The 20854-nt window shown below is 58.6% G+C and overlaps 1 long non-coding RNA gene across 2 annotated transcripts; it reads left to right on the plus strand.

Moving 5' to 3' along the window:
- The first annotated feature begins 837 nt into the window (after window positions 1–837).
- Window positions 838–20045, plus strand: LOC123381223. 2 transcript variants are annotated; one of them, XR_006587983.1, is made up of 3 exons: window positions 838–1739; window positions 13055–13257; window positions 16475–20045. It is a non-coding gene; the product is annotated as an uncharacterized LOC123381223 (long non-coding RNA). The 2 variants fall into 2 exon arrangements; XR_006587982.1 differs by lacking the exons at window positions 13055–13257; window positions 16475–20045 and adding an exon at window positions 6698–10046.
- Window positions 20046–20854: the final 809 nt, after the last annotated feature.

A 20854-nucleotide genomic window follows, 5' to 3' on the forward strand; every position in this document is an offset into this window, starting at 1 on the left:
TCCATCTGGAAGGTCCTCTCAGTTGGTGTTTGGACCAGGATTTCAGGACATATTTCATCAGATGTCAATTTGTGGCTGTGCATCTGGGGTCAGATCCTGAGAAGGCAGGTTTGCAGGTCCCTGAGCAGAAGGTGTGTGGCTAAGAGCAGGGCAGTGTCCTCGCATGGTCCCAGACCCCAAGGAGCTGACACGTGGCAGGCATCAGGGGATGGCCAGTCACGGTGCAGTTCAGGAGGGGACAAAGGCCCCGTCCTGATCCCCTCAGGGACACCCTCCTGGGCAGGAGTAAAACCCGGGCAGCGCCCTAGGCAACAGGATATTCCTCCAACCCACTTCTATAAATGGGCATTGTCCCTTCTTAGAAGATTAATGGTTATAAAAATGTTGATATATTCAATACACAAATATGTAACGTGCCTATGTTATGTATAGTATCTCATGCACTGTATAAAGTGGATCTATGTTATATACTTATATATTTTATATTTTTAATGACATAAATATACATGTTATATAAATATTTGGTCTATGTTGTTGCGTAGAATAGTCCGCTAACTAAAAACGTGTCTTTACCTCAATCAGAAGAATACTCTACCACTTGGAGCTCTTCAGACGCGAACTTTATTTTGTTTCAACTTCAAATGTACATACACAGTTCCCGAAAGTATAATCGAGCAATGGGCAAGGTGCTTTCCAGCATCAGAGCCCTGTGTGGGCGCGACGAAGGCAGAAATAGGAGTTAGACGTCTGGGGGGAACCCCAGAAATTTCCCTGCTGTCTCCTTACTCGGATGGCCCATCGGGAGACCTCGAATCTCACGAGGGGCACGGAGGACGGTGATGTCCCAGTTTTATTTTACAATGTCGATGTGTGCGCTACCCGGGCATCAGATCCCACAGCCGTGTTTGCGTTTTAACTAAAATACTCCACGGCGATGGGGAGGAGATGAGGTGGATGGGCAGGTCAGTAGTTGGAGACACAGCACGAGGGCCCTGGGGGGAGGGGCTCCCCCAGGTTCAGGCCCCGCCCCTGACAGGCAGCACCCGCTGTGGGGGCTGGGGGCAGCCCATCTCCAGGTCCTTTCTGCTGACACACGAGGGGCGGGGGATGGGCCAGGCCCCCTGCCAGATGCTCCCCGGACACCTCCTCCAGGACCCCACAGACACCCACAGGGCAGACGCTGTCCTCGCTCCCCGCCCACCCGCCTTCCCGGTGGGGAAACCGAGGCCTGGACCTGCCCTGGGCTACACCTGCTGAGCCCAGAGGCCCCTCCCCCACACGCAGCAGGCAGCAGAAAATGAGCAAGGGCCGCCCAGACCCCCTCTGCTCCGAGCTCTCCAACAGCAGCCCCAGGCACTTCCCGAACAAGATAAATTAACTGAATCTTCCAGAGACTCCGCGAACCTGCATCATCTCCGCTTTCCTCATAAACTTTAGCAGCTTCCATGCAATTAATTACCAGGACGAAGCGCAGCATCAGAAGCCTCTCTGGTCACGAGGCTTCCACTTGCTCCCACACAGTTAACCCGCTTCCTCCCCCACCTTGGAGAGCCTCAGCATTTGCCTGTCAGCCCCTAATCACCGCCAGTCTCGCTCATTAGCAAGCGTCCTTGGGCTGTGCCTGTCCTGCTGCTCCTGGTGAGCTCAGCAGTCACTCAGAGGCCAGCCCAGGGTGACCTGGACAGAAGGGACGGGCAGCCCAGGACGTGGCGGGACGGCGACCTTGCGGGTGCGTGAAGGTGAGCTCAGCCCTCCTCCTGGGGCAGAGGTCCTTGCGCCCTTCTCCTGGAATCAGGTCCATTTGGAACCTGCGGGCTCCCGAGGAGTAAAGCTTGCGGGCGTCCTGGGCCTGGGGGATGGCAGCCCCCGTGTCCCCAAGAGGAATGTGGACACCCGGTGTGAGGGCTCCACGGGGGTCCTGGAGGGCAGCCAAGCGAGGCGGGTCTTTCCTCTTCAGGGAACAGCAGCTGGTTTACCTGGGGGCCCTCGCCCCTAGTCTGGCCCTGTGGTCTGGCGGAGCCGACTCTGCCCCCAGCCCCAGGTGAGGGCATGTCACTCCGGCCCTTTCCCCCCGGAACATTCCATCCCATGGCCAGGGGGATGAATTCGGGGGTGGCAGGCGGCTGGGTCTGCTGAGAGGACAGAACACGTTTCAGTGGAGGTCACACGGAGGAGATGCTGGCCTGGGGTGGGGGGACGTGGGCACAGGAATCCTGAGAGGTCAGGCCCTGCTGCCAGGGCTTGAGCTACTGGATCAAGCTGTGCCTGAAGCTGCCCCATCCCGAGGTTGCCATGACTTTCCCCTTTGTGCCCGGGTCTATCTGGTTTCGTTCTGCCGGCTCCCTAGCCCACCTGTGTGACATCAGGACCCGCTCCCCATCGGACACCTGGTCCCCCAAATCTCTAGGAGCCTTTAGAGTGTTCCTCGTGACTCACTTAGTCCTGCTGCTCTGAGCCGGCTCCGTCACAGACACCATGCCGGGGCCTGAGGCCACAAACATCCTGCCGCTCCCAGCCACGGCCCCCTCACCACTGGCCACGCCCCGGGGAGGGGCCCCCCAGCCGGTCCTCGGGGCGCCCCAGAGCTCAGGGCCTGCAGGGGTCAGGAGGAGAGGAGGCCCGTTCAGCCTGTGGTGAGGACGGGTCGACAACCGTGCGGAAGGAGGGCAGAGGGGTCGTGGACCAGGCTCCGTCTCAGGGCTCCTCACACCTGGGGGCACAGGACACAGACAACACTCAGAACGGGCACGGGTGGGGCTGGGGGAGAAGGCTGGTGCCCACCCCGTGGCCTCAGGGGGTCCGCGTCCAACTCCAGTCTTCAGAGGAGGCGGCCCTGGGCGTCAGGTCTGCAGGGGCCCCGCGTCGTGATGGGGGCTCCCTCAGCGGTGTGAGCACCGAGTCCTGCCCTGAGCGCGGCGCACCTGAAACCCGGGCGGTTTGGAGCCTGCGCGGACCCCGAGGGAGGCGACAGCCGGCTGGTCCTGTGAGCCCCGTGGGCTCAGAGCGGCGGGAGGGCTCAGTCTGCAGAGAGAACGTGTGGCCCCGTCATCATTGACCCCGGGGGAAGCCTCGGGTGCTCTGGGGCTCCCCGTGCCAGGCGCGGTCTAACTGGGCCCCGCGTGCTCGCTCCCTGGTCCCCAGAGCAGTGCCAGAGGCTCCTGCTGGGATTCTTGTCCCCATCTCACAGGCGAGGAGACTGAGGTCCAGCGAAGCCAAGTGGCCCCGCCGCCCCCAGGTGGTCCGGGAGGGGTCGGACTGGCTGCCGGCAGAGTCCCTTCCCGGTCCCACACCCATGGGCCCTCGGGCTGCCGCCCCCACCACCTCCCGAGGGGCCGGGCGCCTGGACCAGCACTTTCCAGCTGGGAAGGAGTATGGCTGCCACCTCCTGCCTGGGGGCGGGTGTCACTGTCATCGGCACCCCGCGCACAGCTGGGCCTGTCTCTGCCGCGCCTGGATTCTGCTGAGTCTTGTCATAGGCGCCCTGGTTCGGGGAGCCGGGTGCCCGGCCCTGCCCTTGGGAGGCTCGTGGCCTCCCCCAGGGGACAGAGGAGGTGGGGGCACCGAGGGCGGTTATGAGGGGGGCGACCTCAAGGAAGGAGGGCCTTGGACTCCCCACACGGCAGCGGGGAGCCACGGAAGGTTGTAGAGGAAGGGCATTGTGCCCCGGGGTCCCCAGGGAGCCTCCTCGTTGGTGCTGAGGCCTCTGCCATGTCCACGTCACAGCTGTGCCCTCCAACCCCCCATGCCCACATCTGTCACCTTTGCCCTGAGTGAGGGGACAGCTGCCACGAGGGCCACAGGGCGGATGGGCCGTGCTGCAAAGAGCGTCATTCAGGCCCAATGCTGGCGGCCAGAGGCTGGAGCCTGAAATAGACCGGCAGTGACCCCACACAGCGCGGGCCATCGACTGCGTTCCCGGGTCACCCTTCCTGCCCCCGTGGGAGGAGATCCCGGGCTGGGGGAGGCTGCTCCCCAACAAGGCCGCCTTGTGTGGCTCTCTGAGGGCCTTTCATAGGAGGCCCAGCTGCAGCCCCTCCCCTCGAGCGGCCCCTGGTCCCTGACTGGGCCCCGCCGGGAGGGGAGCAGACCGCGGTGGCCGGAGGGGGCCCTGGGAATGAGCCAGCCCCGCAGGGACCCCACAGCGGCCCGGCCCCGCCTCCCAGACGCAGACCTGTGGCGGTGACCCGGGGCTCTCCCACTGCACAGGAGGCCTGCTGTGCTGGAGAAGCGTCAGTCAGGGGAACATGGCCGGGGGCTCCCGCTGCTGGTGGCCGTGGCCGTGCCCGTGGGATCAAGTGCTGGGGACACCGTGTGTCCGTGTCTGCACGTGCCCCGCTGCCCTGACCTCCCCGGGATCAAGGTGGGGGGGTCGGTCTGTTCAGGGAGCACTGTGCACATGCAGGTTGACTGCGTGGGGCCCGAGGCGAGCCGCCCCCTCCCAGGAGGGCCCCCTCTAGTGCCCCCCAAGGAGCCCCGTGAGGCAGCAGACCCAGGCCCGGCTGGGATGGGGTCTCAGGTCCCCCTGTGCCCCGAACCCACTGCCGGCTCACCCCGCGCATCAGGAGGGCAGAGCTCCACGGACACAGCGTCACTCTGGGGCCACACTCCACACCATCCTTCCCGTCCTCGCCCGACACACCCCGATTCAAACGCATCTGGGCATTGCCCCCGTTCCAGTGGACGGACTGACTGAGTGACAGGCTGGCCCACGTTTTGACAGCTCTGAGCACAGCCTGGGGCTTCGCCAAGGATGAGCTAATGGGGGCCACGCTGTACAAGTGCCCGTGTGTCCCCAGAGCTGCCTGAGGTCGCTATGTTCCTCTCACGGCCTGTCCAGCCTTACTGCCAGCATCAGCAGCTCCCAGTTCCTCGTCCAAGAAGGTTCTGGAACATTCTGCCGAGCCCTCTGCTCTCTGAAATGAACAGGCCGTGTCCTATGGCTGCAAATCCTCCAGTTTGGGGAAAAGCAGGCTCCTGACTGTCGTCGAGATGTGACTTGATGAGCTCCGGGCATCCATGGGGAGCCCCTTCCCAGAGGCAGGGGATCGGAGGTGCCCAGGACAGCGAGCTCTGCAGCTGTCCAGATGTTCAATGGCGGGTTCCTGCAGAGGAACCAGAGACCGTCCCCACCCAGAGGGGCCTGGCTTCTCCGAGGCTTGTGGCAGGTGGCAGGTGTGGAACAAGTCAGGGAGAGGAAACAGTCCTTTCAAACAGGATTATGCAGACGGCACAGGGGTGACGGTGTTTCCTGCAGCAGGTGTGTGTGCGTGTATGTGTGTGTGCGTGTGCACACGCACGTGTTCATATATCCATGTGTGTCTGTGTGTGTGCACATGTATGTGTGTCTGTCCTTGTGCTCATTTGTATGTGTGTGTGAGTGAGTATCTCTGTGTGCACGTGTGTGCACATGCTTGTGAATGCACGTGCAGGTACATCCCAGGATGCCTGTGCTCATGTGTGTACGTGTCTGTGTGCCTGTGTCCTGTGTGTGCACGTGTGCATGTGTGTGTTGTGCGTCTGCTCTGTGCACCCCCTGAGCCAGGAGACAGCAGGCAGAGAGCTGGCTGTGTTGTCTTTCCTGGGGACTCTGGCCCCCAAGCTGAGCTGGCCCCTGGCATTGACCTTGGGGCTTTCACACCCATCCCTCCTGGGCCCGGAACCTTCCCCTTCTCCTCCCCGGGCCTCATGCTGGAGTGGCACAGCAGGCCTGCTGTGAACGGACCCTGAGCAGAGTGGAGGTGGAGGGTCCGCATCCCGTCTGCACTTTCTGGGGCCCAGTCCTGATGCGCTGTCCCCCCCGCCCCCGCTATGATGAGGACACAGCCTGGTGAACACAAGTTCAGCCCCTGCTTGCAGGCACTGAGAGCCTCTTCCTGGGAGGTGTTTCTATGTTCTCATCAAAACAGTCAGTGTAGACGCGGTTCCTCGGGTTGAGCGGGAAGGACACAGAGCCGGTCCTCTCTGTCCTCACTGGATCCTGATCAGGGAGGGGCTGCGCACAGGGAGGGAGGGGGGGGCCGCTGCTGCCTTTGGAGCCTGGTGAGCACTTGATGGGGAGCGAGGCCCTGTGGGCAGCAGGGCGGGATCCCGCCTCCCAGCGTCGCACACCCCCTTCTGTTGGGAGAGCGGTCTCCCTCCCGAGGCTGACTAGGCGAGGCCCTCACCTGGCGTCAGATTGGAAGCCTCCAGAAGGCCTGGTGAATAATGCGGATCCCTGGGTCCCAGCCCCGACTCCCAGCGCAGAGAATAGCATGGGGGAGAGCCAGATGCTTGCATGGAACCGGCTCCCAGGTCGCTCATGGGCCCAGAGCGTGGGGACCTGTGCACGGGCACGAGCCGGCCGTGTGCGTGCCGTTGAAGTGCTCATTCATTCGTTCACTCACTCACTCACTCATTCATCAGATCCTTCATCCAGGACTCACTGGGGACACAGCGGTGGGTGAGCAGACCTGGGCCCCGTGATCGTGGCGCTCACATCCTGACGGGGGCCGTGCAGGAAGCAGACGGCACAGAAGGGATGCCTGTGTGTGTGTGTGTGGCTGGGGGGCGGGGGGTGACTGAAGGCCGAGGGCCGGGACCAGGGGCGATATGCCAAACGGCAAAGCTCAGGAGGTCCGTGAGGGACCACATGCGGGAATCTAGTGGCCACCGGAAGTTCCCGAGGCCTCACCGGGAGCACAACTAAATTGCTTTTCAGGCCACTGGTCCGTGAAGGCAAGATGCGGAATGAACCCTTTGAAGGCCTTTCCGTCCTGAGAGGCTGCCGCATGGGCAGGAGGCCGTTCTGAATGCCACATGCTGCTGCATCAGCCAACACACCATCATTATTAATTATGGATGCTCTAGAATTAGAATTTCTCCTGCATGGTTGGGCCCATCACATGTACACGGCGGCACAAAGGACCCAGCAAATCGGAGGCAATGGGGGGAAAGGACCCGCCCTGAGGGGCGCACAGGACAAGCACCTGCCGGACGAGCCCACCCTCACCCCGTCCCTGGGACTTCGACAATCTGAGCCCCAGGCCCTCCCCGAAGGATTCCAAAAGAGGAGATCCATGTATTTGTAACCCAGGGGACCCATTCCATCATCAGGACAGGCTCGCTGAGACCCACTGTGTGCCTGTAACCAGGGGTCCCATTCTGTCATCAGGACTCACTCGCTGAGACCCACTGTGTGCTTGTAACCAGGGGACCCATTCTGTCATCAGGGCTCATTCGTGAGACCCACTGTGTGCTTGTAACCAGGGGACCCATTCTGTCATCAGATCGTGGTCACTGAGACCCACTGTGTGCTTTAACCCAGGGGACCCATCTGTCATCAGGACTCACTCACTGAGACCCACTGTGTGCTTGAACCAAGGGACCCATTCCATCATCAGGACATGCTCGCTAGACCTACTGTGTGCTTGTAGCTAGGGGACCCATTCCATCATAAGGACATGCTCGCTGAGACCCACTGTGTGCTTGTAACCAGGGGACCCATTCTGTCATCAGGGCTCATTCATGAGACCCACTGTGTGCTTGTAACCAGGGGAGACATTCCGTTATCAGGAAGTGCTCCCTAGACCTACTGTGTGCTTGTAACCAGGGGACCCATTCTGTCATCAGGACGTGGTCACTGAGACCCACTGTGTGCTTTAACCCAGGGGACCCATTCCGTCATCAGGACTCACTGAGACCCACTGTGTGCTTGTAACCAGGGGACCAATTCTGTCATCAGGGCTCACTCATGAGACCCACTGTGTGCTTGTAACCAAGGGACACATTCCATCATCAGGACGTGCTCGCTAGACCTACTGTGTGCTTGTAACCCAGGGGACCCATCTGTCATCAGGGCTCACTCCCTGAGACCCACTGTGTGCTTGTAACCAGGGCAGACGTTCCGTCATCAGCGTGTGCTCCCTAGACCCACTGTGTGCTTGTAACCAGGGGACTCATCCCGCCATCAGGACATGCTCACTAGACCCACTGTGTGCTTGTAACCAGGGGACCCATTCCGTCATCAGGACTCACTCGCTGAGACCCACTGTGTGCTTGTAACCAGGGCAGACGTTCCGTCATCAGCGTGTGCTCCCTAGACCTACTGTGTGCTTGTAACCAGGAGACCCATTCCATCATCAGGACATGCTCACTAGGCCTACTGTGTGCTTGTAGCTAAGGGACCCATTCCGTCATCAGGACACGCTCACTGAGACTCACTGTGTGCCTGTAACAAGGGGACCCATTCTGTCATCAGGACTCACTCGCTGAGACACACTGTATGCTTGTAACCAAGGGACACATTCCATCATCAGGACGTGCTCGCTAGACCTACTGTGTGCTTGTAACCCAGGGGACCCATCTGTCATCAGGACGTGCTCGCTAGACCTACTGTGTGCTTGTAACCCAGGGGACCCATTCCATCATCAGGACACACTTGTTGAGACCTACTGTATACTTGTAACTCAGGGGACCCATTATGTCTTCAGGACTCGCTCGCTGAGACCTACTGTTTGCTTGTAGCCAAGGGGACCCATTATGTTGTCAGGACACACTGAGACCCACTGTGTGCTGGTAACCCAGGGGACCTGTTCCATCATCAGGACACGCTCAGTGAGACCCACTGTGTGCTTTAACCCAGCGGACCTATTATGTCATCAGGACACGCTCAGTGAGACCCACTGTGTACTTGTAACCCAGGGGACCCATTCCATTATCAGGACGTGCTCGCTAGACCTACTGTGTGCTTGTAACCCAGGGGACCCATTCCATCATCAGGACACACTTGTTGAGACCCACTGTGTGCTTGTAACTCAGGGGACCCATTATGTCTTCAGGACTCGCTCGCTGAGACCCACTGTGTGCCTGTAACGCAGGGGACCCATTCTATCATCAGGACATGCTCGCTGAGACCCACTGTGTGCCTGTAAGCCAGGGGACCCATTCTGTCATCAGGACGTGCTCGCTGAGACCCACTGTGTGCCGTCACTGTGCCAGGCGGGGAGGACGGCAGTGCGTGGGGCAGGACCGTGTCCTGGAGCAGCCGTGTTCCCGGTGGTCGGGAGCACTGGGGTCTCAGGGACTCCTACACTCTGCCTGTCACAGCAGAACGCATGTGGGTGCATCCTCCCGGATGGGGAAGCCTCGGAGGACGCGGGTCGGGAAGGGAGTCTCGAGTTTGTTTGGAGCCCAGTTTGCCGTCACCGGTCCCGAGGCGGGTTCAGCGGCCGCCAGGGCCTTGGATGGGGCCGTGTGTCCTTGGGGTGGAATCGCTCAGGACTCCGGTCACGCACCACGGAGTAACGCGGGGAGATAGCCCCTTCCGTGTCCCGCCACCAGGAGGCTGGTGGTCCCCAGGGGCAGAGCCCACATGGTGCAGATTTGGACCACACGTGTCGTGGCCCGAGGGGGAGGAGAAGCGTGGGCGGAGCCTGTTTCGGGGAAGGGCGCCGCCTGCCTGCCACTCGGGCCCTGGAGAGTCCGCCAGGGGCTGGGCCGCCACTTTTTCCCTGAGGGCCAGCTCTGGGGCGTCGCTGGCGCTGGTGCCGGTGCCGGTGTTGGTGGTGTGCCGTTCACCTCCAGGCTCCCAGCTCCCGGGAGAGGCAGCTGTTCTCTGGCTCCACTCACTCGCCTGCCACGGACGCGCTTCCTGGGAAAGGCCAGTTATCAGCGAACCTTTGTATCAATGGCTTCCCTCATTTTCCAGGAAGCATGATGGGGCTGAGGGTGGAAATCCTGTCTCTCCCTTGTCTCCCTCTCCTTGTCCTGTTGGATCTGAAATCTAGTGATTCTTTTGCAGATCATTGTAGAATAAGAGCTGATGCCAATTTCTTTTAATCTATCTGAGTTGGAGAAATCGGTGGCTAACGCGGAGGTGGAAGCATGATGGGGCTGAGGGTGGAAATCCTGTCTCTCCCTTGTCTCCCTCTCCTTGTCCTGTTGGATCTGAAATCTAGTGATTCTTTTGCAGATCATTGTAGAATAAGAGCTGATGCCAATTTCTTTTAATCTATCTGAGTTGGAGAAATCGGTGGCTAACGCGGAGGTCTCACATTAAATAGTTTAAAGAAGCTCTTTTTGTTCTGTTCTCTGTTACACAAAAGTCACAAAGCAGCCGAGGTCCCACCCCGATGCTAATTAGCTTAATCTCCAGGCCCTGGTGTGTGTCTACTTTTTTTTCCTAAGAATGGAACAAAGTATTAAATAATTACTCAGCGAGAAGTGCATTGAGTGGAGGAGGAGGGGATATGCAATTCATCTGTTCCCTGTGATATCTGCTGCAAAGCAGAGTCTTCCTGGAACAGAGCTCATTTTCTGAGACGAAAGCTGATGTTTCTGCTTCTTTCCTCCCGCACGCTCCCCATGTGTACGGGGTTTAAGTTACCCATGGATACGGCCTAGCCTCTGAGGGAAATACCTGGTCATTTAGGGTTGTGGAAACATTGAGAAGTCCGTAAGAGCTGAGAGCCTAAACGTGAAATGGTGATGGATGAAACTTGGGGGGACTCTCACCATCAGCGTCGGGTATTCATGAACCTAACTCATTAGGGTGTGTGCGTTGTCATGGTAACAGGTGGTATAGGGATGACGTGCTAAGAAGTGGGGAGAAGATATTTTCGTAAGTTAGGACTGTGGGTTGAACAGTGAGCGAGTGAAACCTAGTTCTTGCTGGTGGAGGAAAATGGCGTCTCATTTGTCTGTAAACATGAAGAAGCTGTGGGACCCTCCCTGGCTTATGGGGCTGCGGTCAGGGCTCCAGTCCTCACTGGGACAGGAGTGGAGCTTGCTGCCTCCTGCCAGGCAGTCCTGGTCAGGCCCCCGCCTGTTGCACTGAGGAGGGCACTTGTTGGGATCAGCACTGGGTGCTGTAAGTAGGTGATGAATCACTAAATTCTACTCCTGAAACCATCATTGCACTACCTGCTAACTATCTTGGATTCAAATTAAATAAATCAGTAATAAAGAAACAAGGAATTTGATAAAGTCTGGGGGTGTATGGAGGTTTAAACATGGGAGGTGTAGAATTCAATGTGTATGATGTACAGGAGATGCACACAGAGAGTTAAATTTGTAGTTCTTTTTTTTATTATTCTTTTTTATTTTTGAGAGAGAGAGACAGCAAGACAGAGCGTGAGCAAGGGAGGGGCAGAGAGAGAGGGAGGCACAGAATCCAAAGTGGGATCCAGGCTCCGAGCTGTCAGCACGGAGCCCGACGTGGGGCTCGAACCCACGAACTGTGAGATCGTGACCTGAGCCAGAGTCAGACACTCAACCGACTGAGACCCCCCGGGCGCCCGGGCTGGGGGCAGCGCGTGCACGTTCCTGGGTGCCTCCCCCTCTGGTGGCTAGAGGCTGTCAGGCAAGAATTTTAATTCCTTCCAGCCTCAGTCTCCCCGTCTGGATATGGGACGACAGAACCTATCACAGGGCCCTGGGGGGGTCAGTGAGGCCATCCCAGGAAGCACGGCCGGCCGGCCGGCAGTGGAGGCAGATTCCCAGCAGGTGCCAACCAGCGGGACTCTTTCCAGGTCGCCTGCAGGAGAAAGCCTGTTGGTATCAGTCAGGGCTCTCTCCCTAAGCGACAGACTCTCATGCAAATGGGTGTGCAAGAGTGCAAGCAGAGAAGGTGGGGCCTTGAGTAAAGAAAGTTCCAGGGACTTACGTGCAGCTGGGTGGTCCAGGGGTCGCTGATGAGTGGGTCTCAGCTCTGCTCTCGGTGATCAGCAGGACTCCTCGGCTCCCCGTGGGGACCTTCCGTCCCCTCACAGGGAAGCGGGGAGACGGCAAGGACAGAGGACGAGGCCACTCGGGAGAGTGGTTTGCCCAAGCCAGGGACAGAGAGCTCTCCTCCCCGCCCCCCACCCCCGGTGCGGCCACCTCCCCACTGCAGCCCAGCGAGGCTGAACCTGCCTTCAGAAATGTCGGCCCCGAGGGAGGCCCCGGACGGAAAGGCCTCCTGATCCCCCAGCAGGCAAGACACCTCAGCTCGAAAGAGATTCTTTCCCTTTGCGCTTCCCTTCAGGCCAGCACAACACGATTGTGTTTTTCTGCTGTGCCCCCAAAGCTTCCCGGGGGACCCATCGTCTGAGTCCGTCGGGGTCCCAGGCACCAGCTCGTTCCCCCAGGCGACCCTTGCTGCAGACTCTGTGCTGGGGGGCGTGGTTTGCTGGGGACCACCCTCCGGCAGGACCCGGCCCGCGGCCAGTCCCCTGCCCTCCCACGTCCGTCCGCTGCGGCCTGCTGCTAACACTCAGCCTCCTACCTCATTTCGGGGTGACAACGTGCACAGATTTTCTGCCGTTTGTTCCCAGCGCTTCCCGAAACGTTTGAATGGCACCAGCACGTGCTTCTAAGCTGGTTTTAATTTCTCATTGGTTTGTCCTGTGGAAAGACAAGCAAGCGACCTAATGAAAACAGAACGAGTGTGATAAGCGCCTAGAGGCCAAATGGAGCACACGGTCTTGGAAGTGAGGACGGACCCGCCCGAGATGATGAATTCGGCGGGGAGCTCTGCGTGAGGACCGCGGTGTTCTCAATTACAGACCTTCTGTATTTGTTCGTTCGTCTGTTCCAGCGATCCTTGTCAGACAATCGCAATAATTACTTTTCTCCTGTTCCTGTGACCGGCACGCTGAAGTTGGGAAGAAAAAAGTGAATATATCACAGTATATGGAAGGCCCTAACAAATTATGCCACAGGGACGTTTGCCAGGGTGGAAAAAAAAATGACTGCAGACAAGAAAAAACAAAACCCGGGTCGCCATGGTCTGGAAGTCTGGGTCCTCCCCAAATTCACGTTTAAATCTTAACCCCCAGGGTGATGGTGTTAGGAGGTGGGGCCTTTGGGGGGCGACTAGGTCATGAGGGTGAAGCCCCCGTGAATGGGATTCGTGTTCTTGGAAAAGAGACCCCTGGGACCCCTGCCCTCACCCACCACGTGAGGGCACAGCACGAAGACGGCATCTGTGAGCCAGGAGGGGGGTCTCCCCGGGCACTGAATCTGCCAGCCCCTCGAGCTGGGGCGCCCAGCTTCCAGAACCGTGAGGAACCAGTGTGCGTTGTTTGTACGTCCGCAGGCTCTGGGGTCCTGACGGCGTCCCGAGGGGACTAAGACACTCGTCATGGCAGCAGAACTTACGGTCAGCCTCCCTCTCTTCCTCCCAAGACGAAGGCTGATGTTTGGCACCCTCTTTGCTCGACATTGCGATAGTCCCCGGAAGGCCCCACGATGTGCCCGGAGTCATCGTTCACCGGTGCCGGAGACTCGAGCCCGTCTCAGGTAAACAGGGGATCATCCTGAAGGATCACGGGGATGAAGAAGGGTTTGGGAAGGAGGACACGAGTCTGAATGTGTCTCTGACACGGTCCCCCGGGGCCAGGCTGCGCTGTTCCTGAGAGAGTCGTGGACGCCGTGTTCCAGCAGGCGGTGTGCACAGACGAGTTGTTGGCAGGGTTGTCTTATAATTGCCACACTCATCAGACACCTCACCATCATCTGGCTGGGTGTTTTTAATAGTATCTTTATTTTTGAAGCAGATAATAAGTGCAGAGGAAAACATCTAAGTGTGTAAAGGGTTGTGGGAAAAAGTCAGTCTCCTGTCCTTGGTCCCCAGACCACTTGTCCCTGTCTCCAGGGACAGGAATTTGATGGGCCAGATTCTCCACCCCAAGAGGTGGACCGAACCCACTTCTGAACACTTACAACCAGGAGGTGCGATGCTAGGAGCTGAGGTCAAAGGCCACCCATCACCTCGAGGTCAAACAAGATTCTGTCCGATGCCTGAACCTCTTGAGTGTTCTTACACTTTCATAATCCTAGACACCCCTGCGCTGTCTTAACTGCTCACGAGCATGAGTAATAATCTGATAAAATCAAGAATCACAGACTTGGGGGGGGCGCTCAGGGGACAGCTAATGCACCTTCCCCTGACCCCCTGACCTGTCTGTCAATGGCAAGCGAAATCGAATGTGGCAACAGGAGGGCACAGGGTCGTCAGGAAGCGTCACCCCTGGGTCACACAGATACCACTTTCCTGGCTCTTACTGTCCCCTCCCCACCCCCCTGAGCAGCTCGGGTCAGGGAATGTTTGATCCCTAATTCATCATGACGACTCCATGTTGGTTAAATAGCATTAAAGAACCCATGAAGGACACTCCGGCCCGAGACTGGAAATAGCCGCCAGGGAGGGAGGTGTGGCTGGGAATCCAGGGGTGGGGGAGGCCGGGAAGACAGAAGTGAGTTTCGGGTCGGGTGTGGGCAGCACAGGTCACTGCCAGCGACAGACTCCAGCCCCATCCGGGTTCCCAGCCTGGACAGACGGCAGGACACAGGCATGTGTTTCCACACGAGCTCCCTCCAGCGGGAGACACCCGTGAACAGTCATTAGGATGCCTCCCATCTTGGGTGGGGGACTTGAAAGGCAGAGGAATATTTAATAAAGTCTCGGGAAACAATAAAGGAAAGTGTGCAGTGAGTCTCGTGGTTGCCTTGGTAACCAGGCGTCCCGACAGAGGGTGATGGAAAGAAGTGTGTTTGGAGTTCGGGTGATTGTTTCGGAGGAAACGGGGCTTCCTTTCTCTGAGGTTTCCTTCTAGAAATTGCAAAGGGGGAGGGTGGGAACGAGGTGCCCATGCGCCCGCGGCAGGGGCTTCGTGGTTGGGACAGGACAGGTGCGCCCCATCGTCAGAGGCCCTGAACCGGCTCCACGGGGCGACTGGTCCCTTCAGACCCGATCCTGAGGGGCTAAGTGCTGGCTGCGTGTCTGCCCGGATCCAGGAGCTCAAACTGCGTTACCAGAAACGTGGGTCCATCTCTCTGCTTGGCCCCCCAGACACAGTAGGACTCAGGGTTCCATCCAGGCCACTGGCAAATTTGTTTCTTTTCCCTTACTCTTGTGGCGGGGGGGGGGGGGCAGGTGGGAGAGGCAGAGACAGGTGGGGTAGAAGGGGGTAGGTGGCAGGGCGCCTGGGTGGCTCAGTCGGTTGAGCGTCCGGCTTCGGCTCAGGTCACGATCTCGCGGTCCGTGAGTTCGAGCCCCACATCAGGCTCTGTGCTGATGGCCTGTTTCGGATTGTCTCCCTCTCTCTCTGCCCCTCCCCTGTTCATGCTCTGTCTCTGTCTCAAAAATAAACGTTAAAAAAATTTTTTTTTTTTAAAAAAGAAGGGGGTAGGTGGCAGTCTTTATCCTCATTCTTCTCGGCACCCTGGGAGGGCAGGAGAGGAAGGAAACTCCCCTGGGGCAATAATGGTAAAGACCTGCTGGCTTGTTTCTTTAACCTTGTTCTTGTCCACACCGAGGAATCATGGTGCGCATACGAGGCCCTGTTTCCTGCTGGAGGGTTGGGCTACATAATGACACCCTGAGTTCTTGCCTTTGCCACAAGGCATCCCTGGTGCTGCCTGAGTGTTGAGGTCTGAGCCTCCTTATCCTCCAACATCACCTTGTTTCCTTCCACGTGAGCTTTGAGGTGGTGGCCCAGGTGTGAGCACCATGTCCCCCCAGCCCACCAACCAGGATCCATTCCTGACCCCCCGAGACCCTGGCTCTCAGGTCAATTCCCACGTCCCATGGGTTCCACATCCTGGACATTGTCTGGTGGCCACCGACTCAGCTGGTGTCATCTGATCTGGATGGGCAGACACTTTCTTGGCTCCTGTCCTGCCGGCACAACTTGGGTGCCCTTGCTGCATTTTTCCCCCTCCCTTGTCCCCATGCTTTGGCCACAGACCACGAGTTCCCCCAGGGCAGGTCCCACCTTTGGGTCCCCGCATGCAGAACCATGGCCCAGGCCTCACAAAGACTCATTCATTCATTTGTTCATTCAGCAGTTATTTATTAAAGTCTGGAACACCTGGGGAGGATTCAGGGGACACCCCTGCTCTGATCGTCCCTACAGTGCGGTGGGGGACAGGCAGCAAACAAGGGAACAAAGAACATGGCAGTGCCTGGAGAAACAATGTAGGAGAGGGGCCGTGGTCAGCAGGGAGTCGGCCCCAGCCTGGGGACTCCTCAGAGCTGGCTGAAGACGGTTCCCAGTACATGTGCAGGTGGCCCAGGAAGGCAAGGTGCTTCCTTAGACAAGGGGACATGGGACTGGCTCAGGGCAGGATGCTGTACCCGGGATCGCTGAGGGTTGCATGGGATGGGAGGAAGTGTGGCCTCTGCAAGGAATGCTGGGAAAGGTGGTCACCACGAGAGATGCTGGAAAGATGGTCTCCACCAGGGATGGGAGGAAGTGTGGTCTCTGCAAGGGATGCTGGGAAAGACGGTCTCTGCCAGGAATGCTGGGAAATGTAGTCTCTACAGGGCATGTTCAGAAATGTATTCTCTGCAAAGCTTCTGGAAAATGTGGTGTCTGGAGAGAGCTGGGTAAGCTAGCATCAGACATTGGGTGTCATACTGAGAGGAGGAAGGAGGGACGGATGTTGGTGACACAGAGTCTCTGCCGGCCTTGCGTTACCTTACTCCCTTAATGTTTCATATGTTTTATTCCAGCCTGAATCTATTTGGAATAGAAGTGCTGCTGACAAGGCAAGGGTGACAACACGGTATGATGACCTGGATGGGGCCGTGTTATGAAAACCAGGGCTCTGTTCTTCACGAATGCTTTCCCTGAAGACACCTAATGGGGTTGCACACCCATGTGTCCTCAAGACCAGACAGGACACATAACCTGTAAAACAGCGGAGTATAGGAGAACTGGTGTCGTAGGGGGGGGGGGGGTCAACCTTGATCCACCTGAAAGTATGACACTTTAACAGATAATTTCAGAACTTGTGGAGTCCAAGCAAAGCTGTTTTGAGGGCCAGACATTCACAGCCTGTTTCCATAGGGAGACCCTGGAGGCTCCAAGAGGGTCAGGAACTTCCTTGAGGCCACACAGTGGGTCTGGGACAGCCCCGGGAACAGAGCCAGGCATCCCGTGGCCAAAGAGCCCAAGACTTGCCTGCTGGCTGTCTCCTCAGCCTCGTTCTCCCGCCTCTGAACACACACACTCAGCCAGGTGCTGGACTCCTGCCGCGTGCCTCAGAGACCACAGAGAGTGGGGGACCCTCTTCTCGGACAGACCTTCTGTCACTGCCACTACCCTGTGACCCGGCCCCTCCTCCGTACAGAGACCGTCTCCCAAGTATCTGGAGACCCAGCAAGCGGGAGAGCCGTGGGGCAAACGCGTGGGCGTCGGATCCCAGATGGAAGAATGTCGCACCGAGATGTGGTTGAGCTGGGAAAACGTGTCCGGGAGGCAGACGCTCTGACCGGACACAAGGCTGACGGTTCCTCGGACGACTGTGTGAGGCTTCCGCTGCAGACGTCTTAGCATCTTGCCGGGAGCCTCTGCTGCTCACTTCCCTTCACTGCAGGGGAGCAGACAGAGAGGCTCGGGTGCTCAGGTGCCGAACGGACAGAGCCCCGAGGACGCGCCATGTCCCCTGTAGCCAGAGTAGGTGGTTTCCAGGAATAGACTTGGATTCCTACGGTTTCACCTCCAAATTCTCGTGTGTGTGCATGTGTGCGTGTGCATGTGCATGTGCGTGTGCGTGGAGGACGCTGTGTTTCCGTGTGTGCCCTCCAAAACAAACTCCCAGGACAACTGGGCTGGGAAGTGCCGTGTCTCTCCCTCCCTGTTTGAGATTCATAAACACATTAGCTCATAAAATCTCTGAGCAACCCAGTGTCCTCTAGAAGAGGAGAAGAGAGAGGTTCCCCGTGGTCAGGCCAGAGCTCCCCAGGGTGCTATTGAACTTGGGGCTCTTTATACAGAATGACTAAGAGCTCTGGGAAACGCTGATCCAGAGCAAGTTTTTAAATCTTCGTTATTAGTATGAGAGTTTCTTCCAATTCCCCATCCCCGAGCAGACCCTGACATGGCATTGAAAAATACCAGGCAGGTTTGTCTTTGTCTTAATACGATCTCAAGTGGCAGAAAGAAACACAACTCAAAGCAGCTCTCGCAAATAATAGAATTCACTGCCTCGTATAACAAAAACGTCGAGGGTGACGGCTTCAGACGTGGCTCGATCCAGGGGCTCCTGTGACAGTACCGCGGTTTTGTCTTCCCTTTCTGTCTCACAAATCTGATTCCCTTTTCGTGCCGTGGGTCTCCATGTGGGATCCGAGTCTCACAAATACCTGCATCTTCTAGAAAGCTCAGCGCTCTTCTTTCTCATTTAGGTGGAAAATCAAGAGTGTCGTGCTCCGCCCAGGGCTCCGTGTCCGCCGCTGGGTGAGTCTCCAGCAGGGGAATCTGATGATGCGGTTAGCTGGGCTTGGGTCACAGAGCCATCCCAGCTGAAGGGAGGAGCCAGCCCCCACCGCCCAGAACCACAGAGGCGATGGCGCTCCAGGGAAAATGCAGGCCCGTTACTAGAAGGGCGTGGGTTGCGTGCGGATCCAGCAACGCCAGCGAATGCCCGTCATCCTTCTCGTCCCGGATCACCCGTGTGGCTCTGCCTGCCTCCCCGGGCCTCCTCGGGCTGGACCCCGTCTTCCGTGTCTGCAGGCCACACCCGGCCCGTTCCCCCCGCTGTCCTCCCAGTGTGTGTGTGACACCTGCTCAGTGAGACCAGCTCTCGGGACCTGCATCTCCACTGGCACCTGCTCTGTGACGCCAGCTCCTGGCACACACGCCCACGGCTCCCAGGAGTCCCATTGGCACTTACTGGGCAGGAGAATGAATGACTGAACGGAACTGGACACGAGTCAAGGCAGTTTTCTGCTCAGTGAGCGGTGGTGGAGGGAGTGAACGAGGCCGCCCGCGGGGACATCCACTGCGGAGGAGGTGGCCTGACCCCGGCCACTGGTCAGGGCCCCCAGGGCTGTCCCCAGATGCGGGGGTGCCCTCTCCCGGGGAGCCCCAGGCTCTTGGCCGTCCTGATGCTCTGGAAAGAAGTGAAATAGCAGAGGAGCTGGTTTCTCTCCGGAATTCCTGGAGTCACATCTCATAACTCTGGTGGCTGAGGGCCTGTTTTCAGGCAGCGTCTGCCAGACGCCGGCCAGAAACTGTGTGAGGAGTCCACAAGGCAGACTCCCGCGGTGGAGTTCTAGAAACTTCTAGAAACTTCTAGAACTCCTCCTCCTCCCAAGGCTTCCTCCTGGCTTTCTGTGGGCCATGGCAGGGAGTTGGGCAGTTGTGAGTGACCCAGCCAGACTGTCCGTGGAAACCCTCGGGTTATTTTCGGCACCTGATAGTAACTTCCAGACACCGAGGTGGTGGGGGGTTCCGTGTTGTCCTACAGCCTCCGACCTCTGACCGGGTTGTGCGAAGCCAGGTCGAGCAGCTGGGGGCCTGCCTGGTCACCGTCACACCCTGTACTGGGAGGGCCTCAGAGTGGCCCGAGTCGAGGGCGTGTGCACATTGGGACCACCTCGGATCGCCTTGCTTAGACCTGACCGGGTTCCATCTGTGGGGGGGGTTGACGTGCCAGACCCAGGGCAGGATCTTTACTCCCTGCTCAGCTTGGCCCTGGCACCCTCCCGTCCGCAAACTGGCCCCAGGACTCTGTCTGACCGAGCGAGCGTGCAGCCCGCCGGCCTTCTGGTTCCTGCACCGGGACATGCGTGGGTGGGGGCGGCAGTGTCCCCATATGCTCTCGAGCCCCCATGCAGGGTGCCCTTCCAGGACCACCTCCTCCTTGAGTGTGTCATAGATAAATAGGTGTCCCAGCTGGAATGAGGCTTCCGGAACAAGAGGGGACGTGTGAGCAAGCGCACCCTGCGGCCGGCGGGCTGGGTGCACAGGGGACCCTCGCCCGGGGGCCAGGCTGGGGGCAGGGAAGGGGCCTGAGGTATGAGAACACAGAGGGCCTTCTCAGGGCGCCCGTCCCGCTGGCCTGAAATTTTGTCATGGACGGTCATTTCCATGTTCCAGAATTTAAAATAAAGTATTTGAAATGCCCGCAACTCTTACGATTCCCAAGCACCCACATAATTAAAGTTGCTTTAGCTACACTGCATCTTTTCTGATCTGAAAGCAAAAGCAGTAAATATGTCAGCCGCAAATCGATAAGACAATTATTCTGTAATGAATCCCAAACACCGTGAATTAAACTGACAAGTGGCTACGGGCCTCCTGGGCCTTCTCAGCCTCCGGACGCCGGCGAGGGCAGCACCGGGGGGCAGGAAGGGCCTCCCGGGTCAGGGAGCACGTCTGTCTCTCTTCCCTGGCGGGAGGAGGCAGTGCCATACTGCAAGGCTGGCCTGTCCCCGCCCCCCCCCCCCCCCCCCCCGTGTCCTGGCCTGTCCCGCCCTCCCTGCAGCCTGGCTCCGGGTCAGCCAGTGTCCCCAGCCCTGGTTTCCAGCAGAAGTACCGGTTCCGCTGTCTGAGCCCGGCTCCACCAGGCATCCAGCTCTCACCGCCCAGAGCAGCTGTGTGCTCGCCCCGCACCGTGTGCCCCGTTGTCCCCTGTTGTCCCCGTCACGGCCCCAGGAAGCAGCTCCTGCTTCCACCGCTGCATCCCTGCTCCCCGAGTGGAGGCTGGCACGGGGTCGGGGACGGTATCGGGAGCGCGTTTCCACCCAGATGGTGAGACTGCAGCAACAAGGACGCAGGAGGGCCCTCCTGATTTACAACCTGGGGTCTCTGTCATCCTGACCGAAGAGGGGGGCAGGTGTCTGGTCACATGATCGAGCAAGCTTGACCTCGGTCGCCTCAATGTCCCCTTCCGCCCGCTGGAGGGCCTACTCCTTTGCCCCAAGCTCTCTGGGGAGGTGCAGAGGACTGGGTCCGCTACCAGCTTGGTAGGTTGGTCTTCTAGCGTGACACCCCTGGTCCTCAAAGCGGGCTCCCCGACCAGCAGCATCAGCATCACAGGGGACCTTCTCAGCCAGCAGTGCCTGATGACCAATCACCAGTGTGGGCTCCAGCCCTGCGCAGCC

The sequence above is a fragment of the Felis catus genome, chromosome D3 (genome assembly GCF_018350175.1).
Source record: "Felis catus isolate Fca126 chromosome D3, F.catus_Fca126_mat1.0, whole genome shotgun sequence".
NCBI lineage: Eukaryota > Metazoa > Chordata > Mammalia > Carnivora > Felidae > Felis > Felis catus.